The sequence below is a fragment of the Topomyia yanbarensis genome, chromosome 2 (assembly GCF_030247195.1).
Source record: "Topomyia yanbarensis strain Yona2022 chromosome 2, ASM3024719v1, whole genome shotgun sequence".
Lineage (NCBI taxonomy): Eukaryota > Metazoa > Arthropoda > Insecta > Diptera > Culicidae > Topomyia > Topomyia yanbarensis.
In genome coordinates, this window is record NC_080671.1 from 334,253,327 (window position 1) to 334,280,268 (window position 26,942).

At 37.5% G+C, this 26,942-nt stretch overlaps 1 protein-coding gene and 1 long non-coding RNA gene across 3 annotated transcripts in view; both read right to left on the reverse strand.

Annotated features, from left to right (window-relative positions):
- The window catches only part of LOC131683959 (nucleoprotein TPR), a 600,452-nt gene extending 581,719 nt beyond the window's left edge, over positions 1-18,733 (reverse strand). For both annotated transcript variants that reach the window (XR_009304588.1, XM_058966381.1), the window contains exon 1: positions 17,897-18,733. The gene's annotated coding sequence lies outside the window, so the exon portion shown is untranslated. The remainder of the gene's footprint in view (positions 1-17,896) is intronic.
- A 2,818-nt stretch (positions 18,734-21,551) lies between these two features.
- On the reverse strand, positions 21,552-22,209 carry LOC131683960 (uncharacterized). The gene is made up of 3 exons (XR_009304589.1): positions 22,108-22,209; positions 21,872-22,018; positions 21,552-21,810 (listed from the first exon to the last, which is right to left on the reverse strand). It is a non-coding gene; the product is annotated as an uncharacterized LOC131683960 (long non-coding RNA).
- Between the last annotated feature and the right edge of the window lie 4,733 nt (positions 22,210-26,942).

A 26,942-nucleotide genomic window follows, 5' to 3' on the forward strand; every position in this document is an offset into this window, starting at 1 on the left:
CGGTTGAGCTTCAACAACCACGTTGATTACGCCTGTGGAAAGTCGGCGAAGGCAACGAACGCAATAGCGAGAATCATGCCAAACGTCGGCGGTCCGAGAAGCAGCACGAGACGTCTGCTATCTACTGTTTCGTCATCGATACTCCGATATGGGGTTCCTGCCTGGAGTGCTGCGCTGAAAACCAAGCGGAACCGTGAAAAGCTAAACAGGACATTCCGACTGATGGCCGTACGAGTCGCGAGTGCCTACAGAACAATATCGTCGGAGGCAGTATGCGTTATCGCCGGGATGATCCCCATCTGCATTACCCTGGCGGAGGACGTGGAATGCTATCAGCGGAGAAATGCACGTAACGCTAGGAGACAGGTTCGAGCGGACTCGTTGGCTAAATGGCAACAGGAGTGGGACAACGCGGAGAAAGGAAGGTGGACCCACCGACTCATCCCAAATGTATCGGCCTGGGTACATAGGAAGCATGGAGAGGTGAACTTCCATTTGACGCAGTTTTTGTCCGGGCACGGATGCTTCCGGAAGTACTTGCATCGGTTTGGACATGCTTCGTCACCCCTTTGCCCGGGTTGTGCGACCGTGCAGGAGACACCGGAACACGTGGTCTTCGAATGCCCTAGATTCGAAGAAGTTCGTAGGGGTATACCTGGTATGACAGCGGACAATATCGTCGAAGAGATGTGCCGTGACGAACATACCTGGGACGCTGTCAACAGAGTGGTCTCGAGCATACTCTCCGAGTTGCAGAGGAAGTGGCGTAGAGACCAACAAGAAACCGCAAATCGGGTTTCGAGAGAAATTCCGCCGCCGGGGAACTCTCCAACTGTGTAGACTAGGTCCACCGCCGGGGACCAGTTGAGTAGTGCGTGATGTAGCACCGAGTTGGGTCGTCGGGGCGCCTGGGAACCGGACGTCAAGCTTCACCGGAATCGCTGAACCGACCTCGACATCCTTCCGGGTAGCTCGTGAGTAGGCTATATCCACCGCCGGGGATTGGACCGAGTAGACCGCGTCGCAGAGCTAGCAGTGGGTCGTTGGGGCGCCGGTGAACCGGAAGTTACGCTCCAACCGGAATCGCCGGATAGACCTCAGCACCTACTGTATGGCCCGTTGAGTAGGCTAGATCCACCGCCGGGGACTAGATCGAGTAGATCGGGCGAAACGGAACGAGAGGAAGCCAAAGAGCTCATGAAATTGTGGTGCTAAAACAAAAGTAGAATCGGTACCGGGGGAGCCTCCTTCGCCGGGGAACTCTCCGTCGGCGTAAGCTAGATCCACCGCCGGGGACTAGACTGAGTAGACCGCGACGAAATACCACCAGTCGCAGGTCGTCGGGGCATCAGCGAACCGGACGCTCTGCTCCACCGGAATCGCCGAACTGACCTCGACATCTGGTTGGTTGGCTCGGTTTCGGGAGAACTTCTCTCGCCGGGGAATTCTCCGTCGGAGTAGGCTAGGTCCATCGTCGGGGACTAGACCGAGTAGTTCGCGAACAAGTCTGGTGCTCAAAGAGTAAACGGCGTTGAATGGTGCGAGAAGGGAGTTGCGGTGCTAACCGGCACAAGCGAGCCGCAGGGCTCAGTGAATTAGACAGTCAGAAGTTTGCCGCTCAGACTGTACTCGTAGGGGAGGAGTACTAAGCCTCGACTCACAGCCAGCTTTCCGACTGCCATGCAGAGCTTGCCAGTCTGTGTGGATGGTAGAGAATTGGAGGTGTGTAGAGGAGTGGGGCTGTAACCCTACGGAAGAAACGAACTAGGAAGTAGTTGAATTAGAGTGCGTGCTATGCACATAAAAACCCCTCCCCGAAGTAATGCCGTAAGGTAGTGCCGGGGAGGAATCAGGTTCTGGGCAAGAGCAGTGGTTTTTAGCGGGTCGGGTGATGGCAGCCCAAACCCGTTCCCTGACAATGGGGTTTTTGTACATTTTTCCTCACTCAGGGTTTTTCTGAAAATTTTTTTACTGCTCTCAAAAAAAAAAAAAAAAAAAAAAAAAAGATAGATAGATAGATAGATAGATAGATAGATAAATAGATAGATAGATAGATAGATAGATAGATAGATAGATAGATAGATAGATAGATAGATAGATAGATAGATAGATAGATAGATAGATAGATAGATAGATAGATAGATAGATAGATAGATAGATAGATAGATAGATAGATAGATAGATAGATAGATAGATAGATAGATAGATAGATAGATAGATAGATAGATAGATAGATAGATAGATAGATAGATAGATAGATAGATAGATAGATAGATAGATAGATAGATAGATAGATAGATAGATAGATAGATAGATAGATAGATAGATAGATAGATAGATAGATAGATAGATAGATAGATAGATAGATAGATAGATAGATAGATAGATAGATAGATAGATAGATAGATAGATAGATAGATAGATAGATAGATAGATAGATAGATAGATAGATAGATAGATAGATAGATAGATAGATAGATAGATAGATAGATAGATAGATAGATAGATAGATAGATAGATAGATAGATAGATAGATAGATAGATAGATAGATAGATAGATAGATAGATAGATAGATAGATAGATAGATAGATAGATAGATAGATAGATAGATAGATAGATAGATAGATAGATAGATAGATAGATAGATAGATAGATAGATAGATAGATAGATAGATAGATAGATAGATAGATAGATAGATAGATAGATAGATAGATAGATAGATAGATAGATAGATAGATAGATAGATAGATAGATAGATAGATAGATAGATAGATAGATAGATAGATAGATAGATAGATAGATAGATAGATAGATAGATAGATAGATAGATAGATAGATAGATAGATAGATAGATAGATAGATAGATAGATAGATAGATAGATAGATAGATAGATAGATAGATAGATAGATAGATAGATAGATAGATAGATAGATAGATAGATAGATAGATAGATAGATAGATAGATAGATAGATAGATAGATAGATAGATAGATAGATAGATAGATAGATAGATAGATAGATAGATAGATAGATAGATAGATAGATAGATAGATAGATAGATAGATAGATAGATAGATAGATAGATAGATAGATAGATAGATAGATAGATAGATAGATAGATAGATAGATAGATAGATAGATAGATAGATAGATAGATAGATAGATAGATAGATAGATAGATAGATAGATAGATAGATAGATAGATAGATAGATAGATAGATAGATAGATAGATAGATAGATAGATAGATAGATAGATAGATAGATAGATAGATAGATAGATAGATAGATAGATAGATAGATAGATAGATAGATAGATAGATAGATAGATAGATAGATAGATAGATAGATAGATAGATAGATAGATAGATAGATAGATAGATAGATAGATAGATAGATAGATAGATAGATAGATAGATAGATAGATAGATAGATAGATAGATAGATAGATAGATAGATAGATAGATAGATAGATAGATAGATAGATAGATAGATAGATAGATAGATAGATAGATAGATAGATAGATAGATAGATAGATAGATAGATAGATAGATAGATAGATAGATAGATAGATAGATAGATAGATAGATAGATAGATAGATAGATAGATAGATAGATAGATAGATAGATAGATAGATAGATAGATAGATAGATGATACTGAATATAAGCGAGTTCCCTTTCAACCTCCAGAAAATATTCAATATAGAGCAAAATTTGAAGTCAACGACCAAGTTGACGGGTTGAAGCAGCGCCTTTTCTTAAACTTCACTCATTACGGCAAGAATAAATGCAATATTTCCATTGTGCTTGCGATAATATACACTAGTGAGTGACTCTTAGTTGTCATTGTCTTTGCGCGACTGTGGTGGTGAAGACACCAAATTGTATTTTCCAGGCGATATTATTATTCTGTTACTACATGTTAACTGCTTTCTCCTTCTACCGTTAGGGACCATCCATAAATGACGTAGCATTATTTGGGGGAGGGGGGGGGTAGTTTTGTATTTTGTGATGATGTGTGACGACAGGGGGTAGGGGGTCATGCCATGCTACGCAGCTTTTTTAAAGGGGAATAACTAACATCGGTTTTTTTAATTTACGGGGACAAAGGGGGGAGAGTTACCGTCAAGCTACGTAATTACCAGGGGTGGTATTTAGAGATTTGTGACGAAATACTAAGAATGGGGAGGGGGTGTTAAAAATCACTCATAAAATGCTACGTCATTTATGGATGGTCCCTTAGCTGTAAAAGAGAGAAATGCCCGTTCGGGATTTGGATTTTTGTTGCTGTTAGCCGATGCAGTGAAATTCTATACCTAATTTAACTGACGAAATTGTTCGCAAACTCGAAGAATTTACGGCCTAATGTAAGCTGTGCAGAAGCGCAGAACAGTGATGCGGTTTAAACTTTTCCACATCAAAGCCGTGTTCGGTGAAAGTGAGTCATTCATGATAATTAAATCGATATTCCGACGAGTTACATAAGCAGAGGTGATCCGAGTTTATAGCAGAGTTTATACTTGTCTCTTTTTCACTCATATGATAAAATGGACCAGTAATCACTTCGAAATTTTGTCTAGTTTCGGCGTTCATGTTGCTTTTGAAGCATACTCCCAGATCAGTAAAACTCACAGCGTCAAAGCCTCATCAGAGGTTTTGCAGAAATTAAAATACTGTAAAAAATACACGTTCGATGCAGACAAAATATGAGAATAGTTTGTAGAAATTTATTGATTCACTAATTTGCAGTCGTTTTGGTAGCAGAATTCGCTAATAGATCCCAATCAAGCCATGCTTTCTTTCAGAATCTCACCTTTAATGTAACAACGGATTATAAAACCGATTCAGTCGAAATGAGTTATTACATTCTGGCTGGAATTATAATTCTATTCAGGATCTGTTAGACAAGGTTATGCACTTTATGGTCACGCTCACCTAATTTTAAAACCTTTATTTAATCCCTCTAGGAGTATTCAAGAAAATTAACTATTTAAGGAATATTATTTGTAGAATTGGTATCTTGAGTGAAGTTATTAAGTAAGATATTTGAAATAACCTTATTGAAGGTATGACAGCTCTAGGTATGCAGCATTTAGAGGTATGGAATAATTTTTACGAATACTTTAAATCCATACAACTTTGAATAAGATCAATCAACTGTAATAGTTATCATGAACTGAAGTATTAGAACAACATCTTTTAAAGTATTTGTTTCGCAAATAACACTAGTTTACAATGATTTGTATCCTGCCAATATCATGGTGGTACCAGTGTAGATATGAATTTGCAGTGTGATCGTACTCTTCAATCTGTAACTCCAGAACCGGAAATCGGATCAATAAAAAATCAATAGCGACCGATGGAAAGGTAGTATCTTTCATTTGAGACTAAATTTGTGCAAATCGGTCCAGCCATCTATGAGAAAAGTCGGTGAGAATGTTTGACACATGCACATGTACATACATACATACATACATACACACACATACACACATACAGTCATTTTACGATCTCGACGAACTGAGTCGAATGGTATAAGATATTCGGCCCTGCGGGCCTCGGTTGAAAAGTCAAAATTCCGACCGATTGCATTAGAGGTGTGCGCCACGCCGACGATTGCATGTAAAAATAGTAAGCACATCGGCGTGACGCCGGCGCGCCGCCGATTTTTACCTGAAATCGGCGGCGCGGCGCACACCTCTAGATTACATAACCTTTCTATATGAGAAAGGCAAAACTCTGAAAAACAGACTTTTTCTATGTTTTACAAAGATACTCATAACCTTTATATTTTTATTTAGATTCCAATGAACAACAGCTCATTATTTTCGTAATTGATCATATTTCAATACCCACGAACAAAAAATATTTAATAAATCGTTCTTCTTTGAGTAATTTACGTCAAATAAAAAAAAATTCCAAAATTTTGCAAGAAATAGAAATTATTTTTAAATTAATTACTGAATAGAGTTCTAATTGTAATAGTGATCAAAAAATGTTCTAGGAATAATTGATAGGTCTTGCAATTGTCGATCAAATGATATTAAAATCATTAAAATCGGTAGAGTACAACTGGAGATATTTGTGATGAAGTTTAGGGCCAATTTTTTAAAATACGAAAACGGATTTTTTTGCAATATCTCAAAATCTGTTCCATACAGAATTTTTTCAATCGCATTTTCGTTTTCAGCGGGCCATTTTACTACGGAAATGATAAAAAAAGTTGAAGATATCACAACTTTTTGAAATTTGTAAACTAGTGTAATCTATTGCATCTCGATTCACTGAGTACATTTAGAAATTATGTCAATAAAGTTGTTTGTTATATCATTTCCAATAACTTTACCAAAGACATTTGATCTCTAATTATTTTTTTAAAGTGTAAATTCCTCATAATTACTTAGTGTTTGGTCATTAGGCTAAAATCCGTTAGGCCGAATGTTATTAGGCCGAATAGGTCAATGGTTGGACCGGTAATTAGGATGAATTGGTCATTAAGCCGATTGGATTAGTATAGTGGAATTCGATGGAAGACATCTGTCTTAATTTATTTATTTATTTATTTATTTTTCATCTGACCTGCATTGGTTTCCATGAAGTATAATTGTAATTGGTTGGAGAAAAGCCCATTTGAAGATGAACTTTTAAAGCAACCTTCAAATGCGCGTAAAAACCCATCTTCTAAGCATATGTTTAAAAACATCAGCTACTGACAAAATAATTAAGTGTGAAATTTGCGTTTCGACTTCGTCTCATCAGAATCCGACACTAACTTAGTGACAGGACTAAGCCTTGCCACTAAGTTAGTGTCGGATTCTGATGAAACGAAGTCGAAACGCAAATTTCACAATTAATTCTTTTGCCGACTGTAGCCCACTAGAGACTGGATCACAGTCTATTATCTTTCACCGAACAAAGCCAGCCTAGAGGCCGTGTGGTATCTAATGGGTTAAAATATATCTACCAAGAATTGATACACTGGGCTCTTGCTCCCATGTCCTATGTTATTCGCCTTTCACTATCAACAACAATAGGTTTTCAGGAAAGGTAATTCCATGGGCCCTTTAGAAAACTTATGGTTGTTGATTGAGAAACGCGAATGTCTAATGAAAAGGTGGTAATAAAATAAAATAATTGTGTTGTTAAAGCAAAATTTAAAATATATTGAGAACTGCTACAATTCAGAAAAAATTGCTATAGGCATTTTGATTTGAAATGGCGTTTGGAATCATATTCCAAAAGAAAATTGTTGGTATTTTTAAATGTAAATATATGTCAAAAGTCGTTGTTAAGAAAACTTTTTTATTTCTCTACGATCCAAATACACTGAAAAAGTTTCTTTTACGTCTTTAAACATTAGATTGTTTGGGTAAACGCGAATAACTATGAAAAAGGGCATAATTACACGAATTAATTGTTTTTGTTGGAGCAAAATTCCAAAGATCTTTACAACTATCGCATTTTGGAAGATTATTGTTAAATATAATTTGATTTAAAATTATGCTTGGAATCATATTCTGTAATAAAACTACAGTTTTGTATGTTAATTAGTATGAAATTAAAAATATTTTTTAGATTTTTGTTGACAAAATATAAAAAAGATGTTCTTGTTGCAATTTAAATTTTTATCATAAATTTTTGGTTTTGTGAAAAATGGCACAAAATTTTTTCAGTGTATATTTGTTCGTACAAAAGTATTCATTCCCTGTACAGGATTTAGTTTACAAAGAATTTTGTAATTTTCTGTACGACACATGTAAATATTACACGCGGTAATGCATACTAATCATTCGATAATTTATCGCTTCACTGCGCCTGAAATTATTATTATCAGAAGACTGGAATCACTTGGATAAACGAGGTCGTATAATACTCCAGATCAAATTTTCTCGGATTCTTCATTTTATTTGTTCAACACAGTTCTAACAGATGCCTAACATTTTATAAAATAAACACTAGCAAAAATGGGTTTGACGGTTCAATAAGTTTAGAAATTTAATAACTTTCGTAATATGCTTTATTTTGGGCAAAATCTTGACCAAACGCTCAATTTTCTTTAAAAAAAAAACCTGTTTTAATCCACCTATAGGTGCAATTGTGCCTTTCTCATTTCTCCAAACTATGATTTAATAACTGGTTCGTACAATATAACATTATGGAAATGTCTTTCATTCTTATTACACTTGGTAAGTATATATAAGAGCACCTTTTTGCATTCATCGAGGTATCGGTTTGAATCGGAGTTTTCTATGTGATCGCACTCCACAACCCGTAATTCCGGAGCTGGAAGTCGGATGGAGATGGAATTTAATATCAGTTTCCGGGGACGCAACACCTTTCATTTGAGACTAAGTTGATCAAATCGTTCTAGCCATTTTCGAAAAACCAATATAACCGTTATTCTGAATTTGGATGCTTCCGGATCCGTCGATGGTGGCCAGTGTGGCCAAAGAGACTTTGAATGACTGTTGGTGACCTAGATCTACAAATTCAACAGTTTTATATTTTGGAAAAAAATCACCTCACCAATTCATCGCAGAATTCGTTAGAATCGGGATTTGCTGCGTGATCGTACGTATCACCCTGTAATTCAGGAACCAGAACTCGGATCCACACAAAATTCAACAGCAGCTGATGGACCTTTCATTTAAAATCAAGTTTGTCAAAATCGGTTCAGAAAATTTCGAGAAACCGATGTAGACAAATCAACAAATTTTGTTTTGTAACCATACTCTTCAACTCGTAATCCGGAACAAGATGTCGGTTGAAAATGAAATTCAATAGCAACCTATGGGAATATTATACCTTTCATTTGAATCTTAGTTTGTAAAAATCGGTTCAGCCATCTCCAAGAAACCGATGTGGACATTTTGTTAACAAATCCGCACATACACACATACATACATACATACATACATACATACATACATACATACATACATACATGCATACATACATACATACATACAAACATACATACATACATACATACATTCATACATACATACACATACACATACACACATACATACACACAGATATTTTGCGATCTCGGCGAACTGAGTCGAATGTTATATGAGACTCGGCCCTCCGGGCTTCGGTTAGGAAGTCGGTATTTGGAGCAATTGCATAACCTTTCTATATGAGAAAGGCAAAAGAATAGTATTTAATTACCTTAATCAGCATGAGTTCAATGTTATCTTCATGTAATTATATTTTGAAATGTTGGTGGAATGGGTTTGAAAGTGGAGGGAATGGGGGGTTAGTAGAGTGAGAGTGGAGGATGCGTCAGAAATCCTTCATCTTATTTCGGTATACGGGGTGGATGAAGGAAATGCGGGCGTGAGGGTGGTCCAAGGGGAGGGGAGTGATGAAGGAGGGAGGTGTAAGGGCAAGGCGGGGGGAGGAGGGGCGACGACGTAATACTCAACTGCATATTTTGCCTTCCATTTGAGACTTGGTTTGAGAAAATCGGTTCAGTCATCACCGAAGAACCGATGTGACTTTAATTGTGGAATATGCCCGGAATTCCGGACTTCCGGAATCGCCGATAGTGGACAATATATTCAAAGAATGTTTGATTGGCAATCAGTGATCTAGATCTGCGATTAGAAGTAATTTGGTGACCATTTCAATAGTTTTTAGCCTCTGAGGTATTACGATTGTACCGATTTATATGGGAAATTCCAGTGAATCCTTACTAACATCCCTGTAACTCCGGAAGCAAGAGTCAGAACCGAATGAAATTCAGCAGCAGTCAATGGCATTACTGTATCTTTCATTTGAAATCAAGTTTGTAAAAATCGGTAGAGAATTCGTTGGGGAATGGGTGTGATATTAGCTTAGGAACTTGGCGGGTTCCCCGGGGGCGTCATGAACCGTCATAGGTGGCCAATGTGGTCAAAGCTGCTTTGATTGATCATTAGTGATCCAGACCCGCAAACTAGAGTAATGTTACATCAATTTTAATATGTTTTACATCATTTGAATATCATGGTGGTACCAGTTTATATGGGAATTTGCTGTGTGACCGCACTCTTCAACCCGTAACTCCGGAACCGGAAGTCGGATCAACTAAAAATTCAATAGCAGCTTATGGGAGCGTTATACCTTTCAGATGAAACTAAGTTTGCGAAAATCGGTTCAGCCATCTCTGAGAAAATTGTGTGAGTTTAAATGACACACACACATACACACACATACACACACACATACACACACACATACATACACACACAGACATTTGCCGATCTCGACGAACTGAATCGAATGGTGTATGACACTCGGCCCTCCGGGCCTCGGTTAAAAAGTCGATTTTTACAGTGATTGCATAGCCTTTCTTTATATGAGAAAGGCAAAACGAGAAAAAATTTGGAAAAAATTTAACAAACTTGTAAATAACGTCAGGACTAGTAGTCGCATCAAAACAAAATGTTCAGACGACCGAAAGTACATGCATTTATCTTTAACTTAATATGATTATTTTTCATATTGATTCGCTATAACCGAAGATATATGGAAATGACTAAACGTACTTTTTTTCTTTAAAGGTGAAATACACTTTTGTACTCTAACTCGAGAACTTGCTGGATATATAAAATTTACAGTAGAGAAATTTTTTAGACTTCATTTTCGGATTCAGCGCACAAGTTTACTATCCATACTCGCATAACAGTCCCATATGCATTTTAATCATTTTTAACCCTCAAAAAGGCACGCGGATCTTCAAGGCCCGGCGGCTAACGATTTCAAAATTACAAAGCGTTATACATGCAGTAAGAGCTTGGGCATGGAAATTCTATTAACTGACGTTAAAATTTATTGGAAAATGTAAGATTACGGAAATACCACATATGGTGTACTTCATAGAATCGTATAAACTTTTTACATGCATAAAAAGGCAAGGGGGCCTAACAGGCCCGCTGTGCATTCTGACATCAACTATGCATAATGTGATGCAAATAATATTCTTGGCACGCATGTTTACATGCAAAAATAATTTTTGGTGAATTTTCGTTTTTGCAAATATTTACATTTGAACTTGTATTTTGACGAGCTTATCATCGATTAGGTTTGACGAGCTTATCATTGATTAGGTTGAAAACACATTTACCGTTAAATTGCGTCAAATATTTTGTTTTCACGTAAACGTTGCTTCCAATGCATCCAGAACTGTACACTAGGGTGGGACAAAAATTACATTCCAGCTCCGAGCAACTTTTTAGGTACCATTTTGGTCCTAGAACAACTGTGCAAATTCTTAGCTCGATCTCTGAAACTATATTTTTGCGCCCGCTTTTTAAAGTTTACATGGGATTTTGTATGGGAAACTGAACTTTCACAAAACAATTCCTCCAGGAGTCGCCCATTGCTTCCTAAAAATAAACCGTTATGTGGGTTTTATAGGAAATTTAACAAAGAAACAAAGTCTCGAAAACCACGAAACGATCTGACGCTTGAGAAAAAAGTTATTAATCTGAAACCGATTGATGCTCTGACGATTGATAAAATATTCATTTTTTCTAGCACCACTGTTGTTGGTTGTCCAATTATTTGAAATTTTGTTTTTATGTTTTCCAAATGTGTCTAAATCAATTATCTGTACTGTTTGGCCACTTCACAAGAGGTTTGAGGGATAAATTGAGGCTTCTTTTGTATTAATTATAGAAAGTTAAAAATTTTGCATATAATTTTATCGTCAGCAGCAGTGATGCTATGCAAAGTGAAACTTTCATCGATCTTCAGGGCATCAATCGGTTTTTTCTTAATAACTTTTTCCACAAGCATCAGATCGTTTCGCAGTCTTCTAGACTTTATTTCCTTAACAAATTTCCTATAAAAATTAGACATCTATTTATTTTTAGGAGGTAACGGGCGACTCTTGGAAGAATTAATTGGCAAAAGACGATTTCCCCATACGAAATCCTATGTAAACTTTAAACAGTGGGCGCAAAAATATAGTTTCACCGATCGAGCTTAAAATTTGCAGAGTTGTTCTGGGAGCTAAATAGGACCCAAAAAGTTACTCGGAGCAAAATTTTATTTTTTTCATATAACCGTGTCCCACTCTACTGTACACGCATACATATCTAGTTATATCATTGTGACAAATTTTTGGTTCGAACTTCACAATTTTGCTTCAATAAAATATGTACCTAAAGAATTGAAACAAAAATCTCATTCAAGAACAGACTTCCCATTTTTATGGTCTGTGTGACTGAATAACAGTTTTTTTCATGCCGTTTTATTACAGAGCGTTGAAGCAAGCTGTGGATTCATAGTGTGTGTAAAACACACTGGCGGCTCCAGGCACGGGAGGGCACGCGCCCCCCACCCCCAATTCAACCAGAAACATTTCCGTCCTTAGTGGCTTCCTTAAGGAACATATAAAAAAAATCCTGTGTTTGAGAATTTTTTCGCCAAACTCCACGCATGTCGAGAAATGCATTTCCAAGCTTCGAAATTTCATTTTCCAAATCGTGCATCAGATTCATTTTTTCAAGAAGGCGTACCCCTCCTTTACCATCCGGCTGGAGCCGCCTATGGTAAAACAAAGTCAACATAATAGCACATGTAGCTGTCATCTTAAAATATTGACATTTGACAAAATTACAGAAGTTTGAGACATGAGTTTTGAGAAGCAAAATTTTGCTCAGCAATTCATTTGCTCATGAGTAGGGTTGCCACCTCTTGAGAGGCTTTGACCCAGAGATTTTCACTGACATGGGGGGTGGTGGATTTTCAGTGGAACTAGACAGAAATTGAAATCAAAACGATTGCTCGGCATTTTAGAGCACTTTATTCGTTTTTTATTACTAAGTTAAAGTAAAGCCACAGATAACAGACGTTTAGGCTCGATTTGAATCGTGTGTAAATACCCGCTACTGAAATTCCGAATAAATAAGACGCCTGAAACACGTTTGGCAAACGTTTGTAGATGTCGCAGTGATCGATTCAATGCAGTTAGAGTGCAGCTGTCAAACATGTGTAGCAAACAGTTGCGCAGATGGCAATAGTGAAACACGGATTTCCAACGTTTATCAATTTGAAAATTTACACAGGTTTTTGAAGAAATTTTGTTCTAGCCCAAACGTCTGTTATCTGTGGAAAAGCTGTAATTTAATCTGGTGTAGTATTTAACTTCCCCGACTAAGTGCCACGAATACAAAAGCATCTGCTACTCTCGCTGTGGAGGACAAGTCGAACGACCATTGCTCTCCTCCACAACTAACAGGAAAAAGCGAGCAAAGGAGGCAGGGCAGCAGCATCACACAGGAAGCACTATGTGGTGTCGATTATTCATCACCAGAGGTCCCAACAAGGGGCAAAACTCACCTCTCTAGCCAACAGTTACGAATCGCTGGAACAACCACACCGGAAGACTCGTTTGATGTTGACCTAGCCAGTTCGATCAGAACAAATTTACAATACCTTGGTGCAGCTCCAGCTCCACTAATAGTGAATTGATTTGGTAAAATTGCAGCAAAATAAATTTTTTACACCATTTTGAGCGACTTAGTGGGATGTAACATTTCAATTGTAGCATATAGTGAAATATTACTTTCCTTAATTTGTAGTAAATTTGATTTCTTTTTCATTTTCATTTCTTTGTGAAAGAAATCAGACATATTTGGTAAACTTATATTCGCCTTCTTGAAACGAAGGGTTAGTCGGGCAAAATAAATCTGAACCAGAGTAATAGTTAACATAGACTTTTTAAATATTTTGTAATGAATAAAAATTGAAATTATGTCTTCCCACCAAACCCGGAGAAATTGATATAAAACCCGGAGGCCCGGAGATCGTTCCCGAAAAACGGAGTCTCCGGGTCAAACCCGGAGGGGTGGCAACCCTACTCATGAGCCAAAACTGTCAAAATTGTAAATTGTCATAATATTGAGTTTTCTTTTTGCCAGATAATGAAGTAAACAAACGTTTCTCAAGGACACAGTTTTTCATTTTTAGCCTATAGTAAAACAAGATATTGCTCGAATCATTCGAAAAGTGGTTATTATTCATTTATATGTTTTAGCTTTTAACTTCACGTAATATTTCTTCTACATAATCCCTAGGGCGAGTATTTGTCGGGGATTCGTATTTTTATGACCATTTGGCTATAACTATAAGTAACTAGAAGCGCTTGTATATTGTCTTTTCACAGTTTATTATACATTGTTCAATAAATTTAAATAAAGACATTATTCAAACATTCGAAAAACTTGTATTTATAAATAAAATTAATCAATATTTTTTGGATTGTTTATGCTTTTACTGTAAGAGGGGATATAATTTTATCGGACCTTAGCCTTAGCTTCATTATTAACGATCATTTTTACTATACTTCAAAAAATCACTGTAAAAATCTCAAATTTGTTCGGTGAAATACGAAAAAATACCAAACCATGGCTCTCCCATATGAAAAGTACTCCCATATCAGTCCCATATGTGATTTACAAAGCAGTTGAAGGATTTTTCTGCTATGGTGTCTAAAGTGTAGCATAGTAATTTATATGCTACTAGAATTTATTAAACGGTAAAAGACCAAATTATAGCAGTATAATTTATATATCCAGTAATGGCCGTAGCATTGATGTTAAAGAGAAAATTCGAACGGCTGTTTGATCGGCTATCAGAAACCGAATGATCGCGGGGATTCTTGAGTAAATATTATTATCTTCTTCCTACCCTAACTAATATCTTCTAGATAAATCGTTCCACAAATATAGTAAATCTGGATGTAAGTGAGTACTTGGAGTTTCGGGGGTGCTGCTAATAGCATCTACTGAAGTATTATCACCATCAGGAAAACTCTAAAACGATTGTCTGTCAGCTGATCAATAAAAAGTTGCAGAATATTCCAATTTTAGGATTAGATAAGATTCTAAAGAAATACTCGAATCATTAACCTTCCGATACTAATAACGTCGGGTGGGCGAATCGATTTCACAAAAATATGGCGACAATCAAAATCACTATTAATTAACAGTAGTTACAACACATACAATTATTTTATGACACACGTACACTTATTTTATCAAACGAAACCACACAAAATCTATCAGTACGCTTTACAAATAAAATTAGCGTGAGAAGCAGGATATGCGAGTACAAAAGTAAAGTAGGGGAAAGTGAGGCAATATCACCATGTGGGGCGAGTTGAGCACCTCTGTTTTCCAAGAATCTATGAACAATTTTCGATGTTTTTGTTTGCACGAATACTCCGTCAATCACGATTAGATGATGTAATACTTCAATTGCGACATAAAACAAATCTTAAATCACAAAAAATATAAAAATCTGACGGGAGGTCAAAGAACTGAAAATGTTATAAGATTCAAGCTACATGAAATAAATATTCGCATGAGGTATATGTGCGGTAATTGAAAAATGCACACATCTCCGTAATAGTTAACGTCTTTCTAACTATTTCAAACATAAAAATAATTGAACAAGACTTTATAGTTTCTTCAAAAAATCTTCTAAAATAGCTCTACAGCATGGGGCAAAATGAGCACCACGCAAATCTCATATCAGTTTATGCATTAAAAATACCGAAAAGTTATTCCTATGTAAACGATTTATACCTGAAGTTACTACGAACGATGAATAATAATATTTGCTCGAGAAAATTACTCGCAAAGATATCATTAAAACAAAATGGAAATGTGTATCTAATAGTTCCGAATTTCTGTTAAAAAACTATAAGATGAATTTCATTGGCAACTGAATGTCACTAAATCAATGGAAAAAGTGATTCTTATTAATTATAAATGAAATCAATTTCAAATTTTTTTTATGTCTATCTTTTGCTACATGATCATAGTGCCCTTTAAGATTGCTCATATTGCCCCACAAGGTTGTTACCAAGCCAAAAATCGATCATCACAAACAACGATTATTTTTAAAGATTTTAAGTTTTTTTCAGCACGTTTAATAACTGCATGCGAAGAATATGTTGTATTCTACCAATAGAGGGAAATTTGGGATTATTTGCATGTTTAGCTGCAGATATTTGCCTTCAACCTTAGGGTGCTCATATTGCTTCACTTTTCCCTATGAGTCCCATATAGCTTTTGCAGCGGTTTTCGCCAAAAGAACAAAAAATTTAATTTCCTTTATTTATTTCAGAAATATTTATGTAATAATTTAACTATTTTGTGCAACAATACCGAGATTTTGAATTCTTCGTAGCCGTTAAACAAAAAGTAAACGAAAATAGTGAATCGTCTTTTTCTCAACATGATGATTTTTCATATGGGACTGATATGCGAGTACCGACAGTTTACATCGAAAATGGAGATCACTTGTTTAGGTTCAGATTTTTCTTTTTATTTTTAACTAGTGTAACCGTTTCGTATTGCACCAGGCAACCGTTTCTCGGTTTTCCATTCCTCGGTATGGTAGCATTGCACGTTCATACTGCCGTCCACTTATTCGCATTTAGGTTGAAGAGGATGCCCAAAAATTTTCGACGGACACGTGCTTGTGAAAGATCGCTGTTTTCCACCTTTACTCGTTTATAAGTCTCCCGTGTTATTCAAACTGTGTCCTGTTACCAATGCTGTACTAGATCGCTAGATGGACGCTGTGGGTATCTCCTCGCACACGTTTAGTCCATCTTTCCTGTCACTTCAAGGCTACAAAAATGAACATCGATAATGGATTCCCGGCTCTCCCTGCGGTAAGTGCCGATGGTACCATTGTTTGTAAGATCTACATTTAGCTTTGCTAGAAACTTCTTGATCGCTGAAGACCAGTCAAAGTCCCTTTAAATCCATCGTCCATCCCGACAATTGCATAAGTTGCTGGTTCTTGTAACTAAAGTTTCTTCGGCTCCTCGGAAAAGGCTTATTCCATTTTCACAAACATAGTCTCAAATGGAAGGTTTAGTAGTCTCCAAGTCTGCTGGTAAAGTTCATACGAATCGCACATATGTCTTTGGAAATACGGTCTGAACACTACGATTCCATATGAAATCTTTAAATGCAAATCTTTCAGCAAATCTTATGCATTTTAAATAATAATGAATACAATAATCACCCATCGCCAAAAGTCGGTCTGTGTCAGCCTTTCCATGAGACGGTTGTTTGACAATTCACAAGTGCTTCGTGAACAGTAAATTGAATTTTCAAAACTACCACAATCGTGTTCAATGACGAAGAGCACAATTATAGGAAAGCTTGTTTTATAAAACGTGACCATTTATTTTATTTTTGTTATTAGAAATAAAATTATTTGCCTCCTGATCTTTTCAGCGATTTTAAAATGGTGGATGGGGGGGGGGGTGACATTTTTTTAAATTTGTAATGACCTAATGCAACTTGGAAAAGGTTCACAGCCTTTGCTGAAACTCTGCACAAGAGTAAAGGCGTGTAATCTGACCAATACTTCGAGGCTTTCCATAGACTCAGAATTCTGACCAGGTATGAAGAGAGAAATAAGAGCAGCAGTGGAATGAAATATAATCGAAACGAAGGTTATATTCGGTTGATAAACAACTGAAAAGTACGCTCGCCCAAAGAGTTAGGTGTCATTTACAAACAAAGGTTCAACATATGGATCTAAAATAGTGGTCTTAAAATAAGCACAACATTCAATTCACAAAGATCGTAAAGAGGTCACCCGTTAGCGTGTCCACGCTGAAGAATTCTGAAGTCGGTCATTTTCATATTCTTCGTTTTTGATTAACCCAGGTTTGAGAAAAAACGTACTTCGTTAACTATTCCTTTATTAATAAATTAAGCGTGGAAATCTATAGTACGGTAAACAATTATAATAAGAAATCATTTTTATCAATCTATGAAAGAAAAGGGAAGACCAGTTTTATTGAACGTAACATATTAAATAAACTCATGGCACTTGAACAAATATTTGCAACGTCTAATTGAAATACCTTTTTATCTATATGGGCGTTTCTTCCCGATTTAATTCAACTCTACCCCTCTCCTTCTCACTCCTTTGAACTATACACCACCGGCTGACTCGATATCAGCAATGTAAATTGAACACACTGCTCAACACGCCGGTAGCGCGGATTGTGTGCTTACTCGTTGAAACGATGCTAATGTTGCGCGCCACTTGATGATTAGTGGACTAAAAAGTACGGTAGCTATGTAGCAACATTAGTGGTTCACACTTCCCCACTTTATTTTAGTATACTCTTCTCTCACACATCTGTTGATCTTCGTATTGCGATCGAGGCTGACCACACTTTTTTCACAAGCGGCACGAAAACTTTTTTTTTCTTCCCCCAATCGACAGTATTTGATTCGGTTAACTTCTATATCTCTTCGCCCCTGATGGTCGCACTTCACTTTTCTCACTTTAAAAAAGTCGTAAATGGTGTGATTAACTTAATTCGATTAACATTGAAATAATAACTCGTTGAATTTCGATAACAAAGAAACAATAACCAAAACCGGGTAATCCTTCGCATGAAATTTGCACAATTGATAATAAAATGTCGCGTGAGTATTTCCTCCTTTCGCTCCGCACGGGGAATTTGATCTCGGGTTGATCTTGGCTTGCTATGATTCTTTTATTTTACGTAAGGGTTCGATTTGATTTTTTTTCTCCAGATTCGATGACGGCACTGCGTTCGCGAGGTTAGTTTGCTTGCAATTAAAAATAAGTATGACTTAACTTCGTATAGTTCGCGCAATAGTATAATTAGACTTAAAATTAAAATTAAATGTTGTCATTCGGGTGGACAACGACTGACTGGCTGGTCGTGGCCAGCCGTGCTGCAGTGAGCAGTTGAAAGTTCGAAAATATTCGCATCATCACTGTTCGCTAGCCGGTGGGTGGCACGACGAAGTGCAGAATTTTGTTCAGTCGCGCATCTCGGCTGGCGCATTTTCGAACTTCTGACTATATCCATTCATCGGGGCCGCCACGAGACGGTTGCGGTTGGGTTTTGTTATGGTGTTTAGATCAGAACGGCGTATACGTATGGGAATTGAATGGGGATGGTGGGTAGTTCCTAACCGGAACGAATACCACCAGCTGTGGAATAGGTTGCAAATTGAATCCAGCAATCAGATACCTGTCACAGATTTGATTGTCGTTTAGCAAATGCCTTAACAGGTAATCGTCATCCACTATCGCTGGGTGGGTGTGGAGGATGATCGGATTAAAATCTAGGACAGACAAGGCCTAGAAAAAGAATGATATAACGAATAATTCTCGATGAATGCGGCGTATAAACCAACTCTCAAAATTCTTTTCGAGGATAAATTCCCGAAAAACCGTTATAGTCTGAATACAGTTGACAGCATACAACGACTGGAAAAAACATTTCTCTTTTGTTTACTATGAAGAACTGTTACTTGAAAATAACGGTTTGTTCGGAATTTTCCCTCAGAGGGAATTTTGACAGTTAGTTTTTACGTTGAAATCGTAAGTTTGTCGAGAGATTTGCCAATGTTCATTTTATCTGAAGTACAATGCGTTTCCATTGAAACTTGAATGTTCTCAAACAGCTCCCCATAAAACTTAGACAAGCAATCTAAAATGTTCCTCATTCGATAAGTGCGTAAGGCTGTGACATATGGACATATGGTTTGAAGATTTGAGATAAAAATGGATTATTGCTTATTTTTAATTGTGAAGTAATGAAAAACAAATAACGTGTAACGTGACAGATCAAAAATTTGAAAAAGTTTTGTGGACCACACCAACAGCTTGCATACAATGTCCAATCCACATTTTTCTTACTACTTCGCGGCTACTTTTTGAAACTGTATTGTGAAAACCTTAAATTTTTCTTCATTTTTTAGAAAATACAGTTGAACTTATGTAACGTGACAGATGTTTTCTGCTGTAAAGCAATTCCATCAAGATTGATTCAATTACGCCAAAAATGGTGACCATCTTCGATTATGACGAAACTTTTTACGTTTCATTTATATGGGAGACTAAGTATTTTGCACTGTCAAACAAACAATTTTTATACAAGAGTAATATTTAAAAAGGGCGTATGAGATCATTAATGCACTACTTTCAAAATATATTGTTCGAAAATCGCAATTTGTACAGCAAAACTATGTGATAGCGACTTCTAGGGAATTAATTTTTCAGTGTGAATATATTTTGGTAAAATTAAAAAAAAAATAAAAACAAAAAAAAGTTGAAAAATACAATTACCTAACAATAGAAGATACTGTAATTGCACTATTAGGAATAGGGATGCATGAAGCACAGCACGAGAGCCTAACACGAGCTGAGCGGCCGCTTTGAACGAACCAAAAGCAATAAGCACTGACACCGCTCGTGCTAGGTAACCTTCGTGCTCGAGCCGCAGGATTCGAAGAGCTAGACACAACGAGTTAACACGATAAGCTAGCACCATGAGCCAGCTCGGTAAGCTGGCACGAGCAAGCTCAGTGAGCTAGAACGAGTTAACTCAATGAGCTGGCACGGTAAGCTTGTCCGATGAGCAAGAACGATGCAGTAGTGTAAGATATGGAACGAAAGAATAGGACAAAGCAAGAACTATGCGTTGGTGAATGTACGACAGGTTGCTGAAAAAACGATGCAGGCATCATTACTCACACTAACACGTTGTTTTTTTTATTCTGCTTTGCTATAGCTCCGTGCAGCGTGCTAGCTATCACCGTGCTAGCGAAGGCTCTCGCTCATCGGTGCTCGTGCTACTTGCTAACTCTAGCTCATCGGAAACCAGCGCAAGCACTAGCTCAATAAATTTAACGCTGACACATTATGAGTCAGTGCACAGCAATAGGACACGGAGCCAGGCATACACATTTCATGAAATTGATGAATTTATTTATTGCATTTTTTACATTATTCTTTTTATTCATTTTGTTAATTTCATTCATTTTTCATTAGTTTTATTTATTGTATTTGTTTTGTCAGTTTCTTACTTTTTATTAAATTTGCATACACACTTGATTTCTTGAAATTGAAATTCAGCATTTTTTGCACCTTTTGCGAGATTGAACAGCCGAGAACCGATTGTGCTGGAAATTTCCAAGTGGAACTAAGTGAGTAATTTATTCATTTTATCGATAAAACGAAACTGTGTTCACTCTATCTCTAGTTTGGTGCGTATTTCGCATCAGTTAACCAAACTAATGAATCAACAAACAGTCATATGTACATGAAATGTTATATTTCACTGCTAGGTGACTTTCAGTAACATTTTAACAAATTTTTTGAATCTCTTATGATTCGTGGTAATCATGCCGCTTTAAAATATTTGAAAAAATATTACCTGATCAATAATATGTTTTTGATTTTTTTGGGTTTTGGTCCGTTTGTAATTTGTTCTAGTTATTTCTCTGTGTCTATTTTAAAAATTTTCAAAAAATTATTGATATCCTGCTATAACAGAAAATTTCTTACTGTTTTATAAAAAAACGAAATTATAATACGCTGGGCATGATTTATCAATTAACAAAATGTTACACAACTTTAATGCATAATGGATATTAAATATAAAAGTTTATTTGATCGAATTTTTTGCCTTTGTTTAACATTTTGAAAGTAAATTTGAACACTTTCCAAATAAACAACAAAACCCTACAACCATCTTGCTACCTCCAAAAACACCTTGTCTCGCCACTGACTGGTGTGTGATATCCGAGAACGGCACTTCGGTTATGGGCATTTAAGGCCAAACTGCTGGTTGTTGAATGTTTCCATCGCATCATCATCATCATCATTGTCATCGTCGCCATATTTGAGGATAGACAGTAGTATGTGGTACCATTTTTGTTCATTTGCTGCTTCACTTTGGTGTCACTTTCATAACAGATCAAGCTCCACTAGGACGGAGTGCCAGGCCTTTGGTGTATAGTGTAAGGAGATTAGTAATTATATATTTAGATACGAGAATTTTACGTACAGTATGATAAATAATTCAATATCATTTTGTTTTTAAATATAGTTTTATATATTTAGGATAGACGAATACGGAATGTGTCTCATTACGTAACATGGCAAACGATGAATTGCGCTCAAACCGGTACATAAATCGTTGCCTCGTTTCAAACTGGAAAGACAATAGATAAAACGGAGAAATGTAAATACTCGTGGTCGAGTGAAGCAAAAACTCCAAAGCTTCTTTTTGTTTCATCCTACCATTTCACTAGACGCATCGAACAGAAATAGCAAACTAACAATAAGTTTACTACCCTCATGTAACTCTATTGATTTTCGCTCGTTTCACTCGTTGGCTTTTGTTGCCACTGGCAATCTGTACCGCGTTTCTCGGCCGTACTCCCATCAGCAACAACTCGACACACATGGACTGATTACTCATCATCACCGTCATCAACGCCGTCGCGACGATGCTGTACGTTTTGCGGTGGCGTATTATTATTAGTGCGCATTTCGGAAATAAGGTTATTTTTATATGGTAGTGGGTTCACGTTTCGTTTGTGATTCGTCAGAAATCCATCAAACGAAAGAATCTAGCATGAAAGGGATGAACTTTCGGTCGTTCTCGTTTTATTGGGAAGTTCAAGTATGTACATCAAACAACAAACTACAACCTCTGTTCAAATCAAAACGAAAATTTTGATCCCATGTTTTTTGATTCTTGAAGATTTCCATAATCTAATAATTTATGTGAGCTGGTTGGGAATTGAACCAAGTTCAGCTTGGTACTACGCCATGCTGCGCCGTGATTTTATGATTTACCATTGAGATAAATTATGTATAATGCTTTTCCAGTTAACCCTTAAACGAGTAGTTGTTTTTAAATAACACTGCTAAAAACATCTCAAAATTAGTGCAGCAACATATTAAAGCTTTAAGACAATTTTCACAAAATTTAAAATAAATGGATATGCGCCTTTAAGGGTTAAATGATTTTTTGTTGTACGCTCTAGAGTAAATCTTCGTGTACGTATCAGGAATCAGTATTGTCTGGCTCAAATGGCACGTTCCCCATGTTAATCGGAGATTTGTGCCTTGCCAAGAATCGTCTTTTAATCATTTCCTGAAGGGAAGTATTGGGAAAGTTGTAAGGTTGGGGATAAGCAAAATAACGACACAAAACAATTAAAACAGAGCATTGTGCACCCCCGGAGGGATGCTGAACGATCTGCTGGCGCTACAATAGCAGGAATTAAACTTCCAACCCTCGGAGGGATTTAGAATTATTATTTAAGCAGTGAGCGGATATATCAACACCCCCGAGGGGATATTGAGATAACAGAACGACAACACCTCCGAGGGGATATTGTCATTCAAATACGGCTAAAACTATAGCTCTTTACCACACTGGGTTAGGAACAATAGCATATCCTTCAGTTTCAGCTCTCTGTACATAGGTTCATCTAGGTATGCAGAACCAGAAATCCGGATACGTAATTGCATTACTACAAGAGAGTTGCATATCAAATGATATGATGTTCCGTAATCGGATTTACAAAGATCACATGAATAATACTCAGCGCGCCGAATAGTAGCCATGTGCTAATTGAGTTTGCTATGTCCAGCCATTAGCCTAACTAGAATACTTCAGATATGCTTGGAAAATTGCAATAAACTCTTTGACATTTTCAGACTCACATCCGGAAGAAAAGTCTTTTTTTGAACGCAAGTTTGCAAGCTACGCCAATGGTTGGCATGTTCGGATGCAGCCCAAGAGCGAATCTTATGCTTTATCCAACTTATCGGCAGTGGTAGAACTGGTTCTGGACTAACGAAGTCAGTCGCAGCGCCAGCTCTAGCCAATCCGTCCGCCTATTTATTTCCAGTAATACTGGAATGACCGGAAAACCATAGCATTTGAGAAAAACTGTATACATGGAAAACTAGGAAGACTACATGTGAGTGTAAGGTCACTGGAAGCTAGTGTATATTCATCCCAATTAACCATTTGGGGCCACAGTCTTGTGTGGCTAGTTGCACGATCTATTGAGTTACTGTTCCAGTGCCCAATAACACTAAGAAGGTACGCACAAGAAAGTGCTTCTTGTTTCAGAGACACATGTAGTGGTTTTACGTTCATGAGTGCCTCTAGAGCAGCACTAGGTGTTGTAGAGAACGCACCAGTCGTCACCATCTAGATCATACTCTGAAGATGGTTTAGCTTTGATTGGATTGTCATGACTTCTCACTTCTGCCACCAAGCAAGGCACCAGTATGCCAGTATAAATCTAACAATTGTTGTGTAGATCCACTGAATGTACTTGGGTTTGAGTCCCCAAGATTTGCCAAAAGCCCATCTGCATTTAGCCGAAGGCCATGCAAGCTTTCTTGATCCTGAAATCGATGTGAGCTATCCAATTAAGTTTTGAGTCAAGAATTACCCCAACGTACTTAACGTGATCTGCGATAATAACTTCCGAGTCAAATAACTGCAATGGACGAGCTCCGGTTGTAATCCTTCGGTGCGTGAAACGCACCATACATGTTTTATTTAGATTAGCTGATAGTCCAACATGAAAACACCATTGCTCAACAACATAAGGCTTGTTGCATCAAATCAAAAAGTGTGTTAATGCAAATACCGGTGAGCACAGATCTCAGTTGCTAGGCATTGCGTGTATCCAGTTCGTGACATATGACCTCGTGCTGCTTCCAAAATGGATTCGAAAGACACGTTATCAAAAGCAGCTTCAATATCGAGAAAAACTCCTAAGCTTTATTGCTTTTGTGAAAAAAACTTTTGCAATGTTGTAGACAACATTGTGCAACAGGGTGGTAGTAGGCTTCCCCCGCTGATATATGCATGCTGCAATGCATGCACAACGAGTGCTCGCCCAAGCTAACATCCCGAATGTAGTGGTCGATTAAATATTCCACTGATTTGATAAGGAGGTCAGACTGATCCATTGACGGATCCAGGGGGAGAGTCCTGGGGGTCCGGACCCCCCCCCCCCGGAAAATTTTCAACTTGTTGAGAAATTTTAAATTAGTTTCAATTTTATATTAGTTTCAAACTCAAAATCATTTCAAATCAAATTTGACCACCAAAACTATTTTTTATTAAATGAGGCTTTGACGTATAACGTATTGTACAATGGTCATTCCAAAATCAAAATTTAGGACCCCGCCCAAAAAAAAATTTCTGGATCCGCCCCTGGACTGATCGGTCTAAAATTCTTTACCTCCTCATAAGTTACGCGGCCACCTTTAGGAATGAATTTGAGAGTTACTTCCCGCCACGCTAATGGAATGTATCCTGTTGCAAGACTACAAGTAAGAACCTTTTTCAAAATATGCTTGAAGTGTTCATATCCTTTTGATAGTAGAACTGAAATGATTTCATCCTTTCCCGGAGACTTATACGGAGCAAAACTTTCAATCGCCCTTTAGATCGATCCGATTGTCACAATTCTTCGAGCAAATGCTCAAGAATCAGAACTACCTGAAAAGAACTCAGAGGCAGTCATCAGTGATGGCTCCGTACAGCTTGGAAAGTGTGCGTTGCGTTGCGTCGCGTAAACACGGTATACTTCGTAGATTGCAGACTGCTGACTATCATTTCCAGCCAGACTACTTGAGGAGCATTGTTTGGGAATAACAATTGATCCAGTTGAAGCGAGATTTTCGCCTGAGAGCCACCATTGCGGGCCACGACCATATTTACCGTAACTTGGGATGAGAAAGGAAGTGTTGATGTACTTACTTAACGGAAGGCCCCGACTCAGTGACACTCCCATAAGTACCACGGATTGGGTAGTGGGTGGGTTGTTAGTCAGGATTCGCTTCAAGCAAGCGATGCGACTGAGAATATATTTTCGTGCATGTTTGAATAGTTTCTGACTGTAGGATACGTAAATCTTCTATGCGTTTAAACTCTGGCTAATCGTTTATCGTTTATCGAAAACAACTTGAACTGTGTTGTCGACAATGTAAAATGGACCGTAAACAATGAGTTTAAAAGTGGTATGGTGGAACATTCATAAATTATGTCACGCAAAGATTACCCAATACTAACTCTCATATTACCACGTTATTTTTCCCCTTGGTCTAATACGAATCAAATTCTTTTCTTTTTTCCTTCATTTTGTAGTAGCACTTTTATGCCGCTACTCGCAAAAGTGTTCATGTCCTATGGAATTCCCTATATACATGACGCAATTGTGCGTAAAACGGCCGATTGCGTCAAAGCACATGACGTGCTCCCCTCCCATTTATGTCACAATTAGTCATATCTCTTGCTCCTAATAGCGTGGCAGAATTTATTAATTGGTCTTATTGGTATAATCACAAGCATATTGAGATCCCGTAACTTGAAATTTTCCACCTCGTTCGAGTAAACGTTCCGATATTACAATAAAGACGCGAAACAGAAAAAAATATAAATGCTGCGTTCCTAAACGATATTAACATCATGCACGAATCAAACACCCCCCGTTTCCAAATAGTACGTACATATTCTTAGCTCAGTATAATTGACTGATGAATTAATGGACTAAAAGTAAAGCATTAAATATGGCCATAAAACATTTGTTCCTCGTGCTGAAATGATTGCAGCAAATTGGTAATTGGATTTGAATTGATCTTGCGAATTGTCAATTCTCCACCTTCATACATAATTCAAAAGTCATTCACTTAGACAAGACCATGCGTATTTCCCACACGCATTAAAGACCCAGTGGATTCGTTTCCTGGTTAGTCAAATAAACACTAAACAAACAAATAAATTAGTTTGCTCAGTCTAAATAAATGTCAGCTCGATTGGCATCAACCGGCGGATACGTGTTCCCTTACAATGCCATAAAATGAAAGTACATTTAAAATTACATACGACAAAATATGTGCAATTCAGAATATAACAAAATGAAGATTGCTCAATTATTTGCATTTAAAAAATGATCGGAAAATATTAGTTGCATAACCAAGGTGGTTCATTTTCAAAGATGTGCTGATGAATCACTGTATAAAAATTGATGATAAGGGACGCGGACGAAAATAGCTGACCACCGCCGGCTCCGTACAGCTTGGAAAGTGTGTGT